The sequence below is a fragment of the Zea mays genome, chromosome 6 (genome assembly GCF_902167145.1).
Source record: "Zea mays cultivar B73 chromosome 6, Zm-B73-REFERENCE-NAM-5.0, whole genome shotgun sequence".
Classification (NCBI taxonomy): Eukaryota; Viridiplantae; Streptophyta; class Magnoliopsida; order Poales; family Poaceae; genus Zea; species Zea mays.
Window position 1 is genome coordinate 75,458,270 of NC_050101.1, and position 6,504 is coordinate 75,464,773.

At 45.8% G+C, this 6,504-nt stretch overlaps 1 long non-coding RNA gene and 1 pseudogene across 1 annotated transcript; one reads left to right on the top strand and one right to left on the bottom strand.

The window, feature by feature from the left end:
* Nucleotides 1-405: 405 nt before the first annotated feature.
* LOC103631103 (uncharacterized) lies at nt 406-2,784 on the top strand (annotated as a pseudogene).
* A 2,367-nt stretch (nt 2,785-5,151) lies between these two features.
* On the bottom strand, nt 5,152-5,508 carry LOC109940177 (uncharacterized). The gene is made up of 2 exons (XR_002262734.1): nt 5,402-5,508; nt 5,152-5,320 (listed from the first exon to the last, which is right to left on the bottom strand). It is a non-coding gene; the product is annotated as an uncharacterized lncRNA (long non-coding RNA).
* Nucleotides 5,509-6,504: the final 996 nt, after the last annotated feature.

The window sequence follows — 6,504 nt, forward strand, 5'->3', positions numbered from 1 at the left end:
GTAGGAGAAGAAGCAGGATTTGCACCCCTCCGTGCGCACGATCATGGCGCCCATGCCGCCGTCGATTCACGGTGAGGATGAAAGGGTAGGGGTTGGGTGTGCAGTTTGGGGCACCTAGCTCTGAGGGCGTGACTGCAACTGTGCATGCGCGGACGATGGAGGCACGTGCCTGCGCGAGGGAGTCGCTAATCCGGTAATCCCTCGCTGGCTTGGTGTCCCGGTCAAACCTGCCCCGACCGACACGAGGATCCAAACAACAACCATGCATCTGCACCGCTCCTCCACGTGCCGCGTCGCGGTCATCATGGCCCACGGCCCGACGCTCCTCCCCCCTCGCCGACCACCCCCTCTCCCTTCTTCTATTCACCACCCCCGCCTCGTCTCCTCCATCGCCGCCCCCACATCTATTCACCCGTTCGTTCCTTCGTCTCTGCACACAAACGAGAGAAGGCTAGGTCGTCGTCGTCGTCGTTATCGTCGTGACGCGGAGAGATCTAGGAGGAGGAGCAATGGATGGGAAGTTGCCGCCACCGAACCTGAACCTGCCGTACCGGAGGACTACTGGAGCGAGGGCGAGACGTCCACGCTCGTCGACGGCTGGGGCTCGCGCTACCTCGACCTAAACCGCGAGAGCCTCCGCTAGCCACAGTGGTGGGAGGTCGCCGTCAACTCTCGCCCCGGGGCCTCCGCGCGTCGCCGCCCGCCACGCACCGACATCCAGTGCAAGAACCGCGTCGACACGCTCAAGAAGAAGTACAAGGCCGAGCGCGCGCGGGGGGCCATCGCCGTGGAACTTCTACGGCCAGCTCGACCTCCTCGTCAGGCCCATGCTCACCGGCATCAAGAAGTCGTCCCCACCGCGCGTCGCGCTGCCTGTGTTCTGGAGGGGGAGACGACCGAGGGGGATCTAGGGCGACACACGTGGGTGGGGTAGTGGCCATACGATGGACGGTTCGGGTAGCAGCCATTGGACGGACGGCCATTGGACGGACGGTCCAGATTAACAGAAGGCAGAATAAAGGGAGGCAGGCTACCTCTTACAATGTTAATATAGTAGTATATATGGCTTTGGGGCTTTCTCTAATATATATATATATATCCTTTTTGTCCATCAAATGCAATGCTGCAACCAAAAAGTTTAAAAATATGCATATCGTGATATAATAATAAACCTTTTCTTTTCGTTTGTTGCTCCGGCAACAACAGGCAGCAGCGAGCGAGTGCATTAAAAGCTGGTTTTTTAATATTCATTCATTCGCATTCTCTCTTCCATCCCGATTGGATCTCCACCGGCTTATTTATAAAAATAATACTAATAAATGAAATATATATATATATAGTATTTAGAGCCCTGGGCTCTCTCTAACTAATGGAAGCCCCGACCAGAAACCGATCAGGTACTCTGACCGGCGCGCACGCTTTACTGGTTGACTGTAATACATTGTTACGTCAATTATAAATACGAGTTATGCTCAATTTTGTTTCCGTTTACACTCTTTTGGTGTGCGCACGTCTCGCGGCATCCGGGCCCACGAAAAGATCGTGTCCCCGCAATCTGGGCAGCTTACGTATACCGGGCCCACGAATCAAGGAACCGAGCTTTCATTTTCTCAGCTCATCTCTCCCGTAACTATCGCTGCCGCCGAACCCTAGCCAAATCCGCCGCCGTATGCTGCTTCTCCTCCGCGCCCGGCGAACCCTAGACTAATCGTCGTCGTGAGCATTAAGATTCTCCCCCGCAGTTCCCCCGCCGTCGCATTCTCCTTCACCACCGCAGAGACCCGCACTCGCCTTCTCCGCCGCATACACGCCGTGGCCTTGTTCTTCGTCTCCGGCAAGGGACCCGGAATCGCGGAGGCGGTTGTGCCGCCACTGCGTTCTTCTACTCGTCAGAGACCGAGACCTCGATCTTCTCCACCGCGGCTGCCGAACGCCGAGTCCCCTACCCCGTCGCGAGCTCCGTCCCCAACGTCGAGTCCCCAACGCATTTGACACAGCCCCGCGTCGCATTGGGTTGTCCCCTGCAGAGGTGTCTCGAATTCAGCCGCCCTCCAGGCCCATCCACATTCCGGTAAGCCATCAACCTTTAACTCTTACAATCTGAATCATAGATAGAGTTCACATTATTATTTTGCTAATTGCTTGATTTATCAAATACCAATTCATTATAAATCTATAGTTAAATGGAGACACAAATGTATACTATGCAATCTATCACACGTTTATGCAGTTACAATACTTTGTTTATGCTGATTTGTTGACAGAAGTATGATCCATACATCAATACATTATGCCGTAAATCCTATTTCTGTTCAAATTGGGCCAGCTCACACGAAATAACCAGGTTATACATTTATATCGTTAATTGCAGTCACTACTCAACTTTGAGGAACAGGAACGACACAGTCGCAACCCTCAACCTTTTGATGAATCTGTACTCCACACACTTCTAGACAATTCATTGCCTGAGACAGATGAATTGGACCAATGCAAAGCGATAACAATCGTATTTCATCATCCAAACATAATTCCTTTTAAATGGAACATATCACATTGTTATGCTTTTGTAAGTTACCCTGTTAATTTTATGCTTTTTTTACACGGTCAGATCATGGTCCCCATGGTAAGCAGGGGGCATTGGACATTGTATGTTGTTAACAAGGTCAAGAAGTGCATTCATATTTTAGATTCCAACCCATATGGACCAACACTTGGTGGAACTACATGGAAGGACTATCATTTTGCACATTTGGGCTCAGGTGGCAGAAAGTTACCATGGGCTAAGGTTACTATGAGCAGATTAAACAAAGCAATACAACATGTACGGCCCAGTACATGCTTTCCCAAGTTTGGTAACTTCACAATTGACTTGTGCCCAAATTGTCCTAACATGGCAGCTGGATCCAATGACTGTGGGTTTTATGTCATGGGTTACATTCTATTTTATCAATGCGACGAAGGATCTTTGCGGTCAGACATAGAAGCAGTACGTACAAATTTACCAGTTAATTCTATAGTTGGCACAAGTCAACATATAGAACAGAGGTGTAACTAACTCAGTGTTTTTGTATTGCAGGGCAACACCAGTGAGATACGGTCTCTTGCGCTGCATTATATCACATTCCATCCGAAGAACAAAGCATTATCGCTGCTCCAAGACATCCAAAGATTCAAGGTCAAAGGATGTAGTTTAGTTTGGTCATGTAATAAATTTTGTATACAATGGTTCCCTAAACTTCAGATCAGTCATGTGTGTATATTATGGGCAAAGTCCGTAGACGTTTCTTAGTTTATGTCAATGACAACTTTGGGGATCAGCTAACTTCTAAACTGTAATGTTATACCAAACTGTGTTTGATAGTAATGTGTGTTTCTTGCATTTGATTCTGCCAGTTTCCTGTACAATATTGTTATGTCAATAACCTTGAAGTATGCATGTTTTTTGTCCGAAGTTTACGATATAATTATTGCCAGTCTTATGCATGTTTGTCCATACACTTATGACACAATAGTCATCATTATATGTCAGTACATTATTATATACATTATCAGAGTTATATACTGCAAACAGGGTCATTTTTTGTACAGTCATGGTTCACAGGCTAACCATCTTATGCATTACACAACGCAGAGTTATGCATTTTTTCACATACATGTATGCTAAGTCTATGTACAGTCAGTTTGCTGCATAACTGTTAAAGCTTATCACAAATTACACATACGTTTATGCCAGTTTGCAAGTATATTTATGATACTTTCTGGAAGTGGTCAAATGAACACAGGAATCACATTTACACAAGGAAATATTTGTATCTTATGGTCTTCTACTCTCTACCAGATGAATCATCATCTCCAACATCCACCGTTCGTTTTTTTGACGTTGATGTCTCATTCCATTGCGGGGCTGCAGCTATGATTTTGTTCCTTGAACCAGGAGGCCGTCCTCGCTTACGTCCAGATAGGTTAGCCAATCGAACCCTATTATCCTCGACAGTTAAACACGTACGGCTGTTGTGACCATCAGCTATGCCACATTTCTGGCATTTCCTGCTCATCTTCTTAGCTCCTTTCGCACCCAATCTTAAAACTTGTTGCTCACTACTTTTGATTGTTCTTCCCTTAGGCTTGGCCTTATCTGGTCTTGCTAAGTTTACACCTTCCATATGAAATTCCAGTTTCTACAAAACAAAGATATCAAGTCAGATTTTATATTCACGTATGTCATCATATATTGTAGCAATGTTTTCACCTTTCTAGCTTCCACATCCATAGAACTACTCTCAACCAGCCGAATGTCAGTGTTATGTTCCAATGTTAATATCTGCATATTACATTGATCATCCTTAGTTTTGCATTCATTTGTATTAGAGCCCATTAAAATTTCCTGTGAAATAAAACAAAGTCCAGTGAAGACACAAATCTTATAGAGCAGTATATGTAATACATTATAAAGATTTGTTCCATACCTCGTTCCCATCATCTAATTTGCGTAAGTTGTCTATAGCCATTTCTTCTGTTTCATACGCTTCGACCTATATCATCATTACAATCATGGATCATTATTGACAAGTAATTATGCAAAATTCATAACATCACGAGGTGCGTACCTGGATGTCATCGCAAACACTTGTGCCACAACTCTCACCAGTACCTATATCAGGCTCCACACGCATCAATAACCCTAATAATTCGTCCATCATCTCTAGTGCTTTATCATTCCCAGCTTTAGACAGACTCGCATGGTGTACTACTTTCATTGCTTTTTAAGCAACATCTTCTGTCTATATGATCTAGTTTCTCCATCTTTTCCTTTCAAATTCCTATCGTCTCTTGAAAAAGCCACATCTTGATGCGCGGAGTATGTGTATCGTTGCAAAATATACTCACTCGTGATCCTTTCAATTTGTAGATGCATGAAAGTGCGTACAAGATGCACACAAAATAGACCTATAATTGATTAAACATACATTATGTCATATATTAATCGCAAACAGCTATGTATTCGTAATAATTTATAATTTTATATAGAAAAAATCGTTTAGTATAACATACCTGTATGCTCCCAATGTTTGCACTCACATGAATACTTTCCGGCATCCACATCAGCCCTTATCTTGAATTGGTGTTGACCCCAAACAATTTTATTTGATCTTGTAGTTTGTTTCACCACCCAATCATGTTCCTCACCCTCTGTATCACGGTCTATTCGGTATGCAGTTGCATATTTTACTGTCTCCTGAAACCTTGTCATCACAGCTCTAGTGTATGCCCTTGCAACTCTTATTTCAAACATATACAATGTAGTTGTATCCTTTTGACCCTGCAAATTACACAATATAGTATTAATATTGTTTTGTTTTTAATAGCATATAACATATGTTTATTATTTTTTTTCACTTACCATGCATCCTAGTGCCTCTTTGGCCTCTTTCATCTTCCTACTATGCAGGAGCTTCATCATTTGCTTTGCAAATTGATGAAGCGGTGTGTTTGCATCCACGTGGGCACTCTTCACCAACATGTTCATGCTCTCGCTTCGTTGTGTAGAGACAATAAGACCACAATAGTCTCCTTTGAAAAATGCAGGTACCCAATCTTTGCGTATTTCATATAATCTGGCAAGGGTGTTGTTCTCGTGTAGTTGGAAATCATCAAGCATCATTTGCCAGGCAGCCTCGAACTCCATTTCATTCAATGGATGATGTATTATAGATTGGAACCTTGTTTTGAAATCCATGTCCTCAAATCTTGCATATAATTATGGTTGCGTATTTGCATGTCGCGTGTAAGCCGGGATACGTGGTTATCCTTTGCATAAATGGCGCAGGCTGGCGTCCAGTGGGCCGAACGCGACCCGATCGGTCTCCCTAGCTGGGGCTTCGCCCACTAACGGAAGCCCAGGGCTTCCATTACCTCTTCCCTATATATATATATATTATGAGCTCTGAGCTTCTAATAACTAGAGTAAGCCCGGGTCAGACGGTGTAATCCAGTTAACATGAAACAGGTCCGGACGTCTATAAAAGAAGACCCGGAATGTTAGGGTTCAGTTTTTCACAACCCATTCCGATTCATTAGCAACGACGCCCACCAAGGCGCGTGCGAAGGCGACGGTTGCCCAAGAGCGCGCGTGGCGGCGGACCCCCGTCCGGTGGCTGCGATGGCCGCGGCTCCCTGACCCGAACGCGCAGTGGCGGCGGTTCCTTGATCCAGAGTAGTGGCGGCGGTTCTCAGGTAGGTGGCGGCGGCTCCCCGATCAAGAGGGCGAGCGACGGCAGTGGCCCTGGGGCCATGAGGCGGCGACACTCCCAAGGTGGACGGTGCTGCACGAGGCGCGAGGTGCGCGCAGCGACGGGTGCGTGTGACATCCTCCGACCCGGCGCAGTTCGGGCGGCACGAGTGACGACCTTCATCTGTGCTTATGTCGTCGACGTCGTCCTCCGATTCGTGTTGTATTTCGATTATTGTGTTTTATGCCTACCACATATGACTATTTATGCTAAA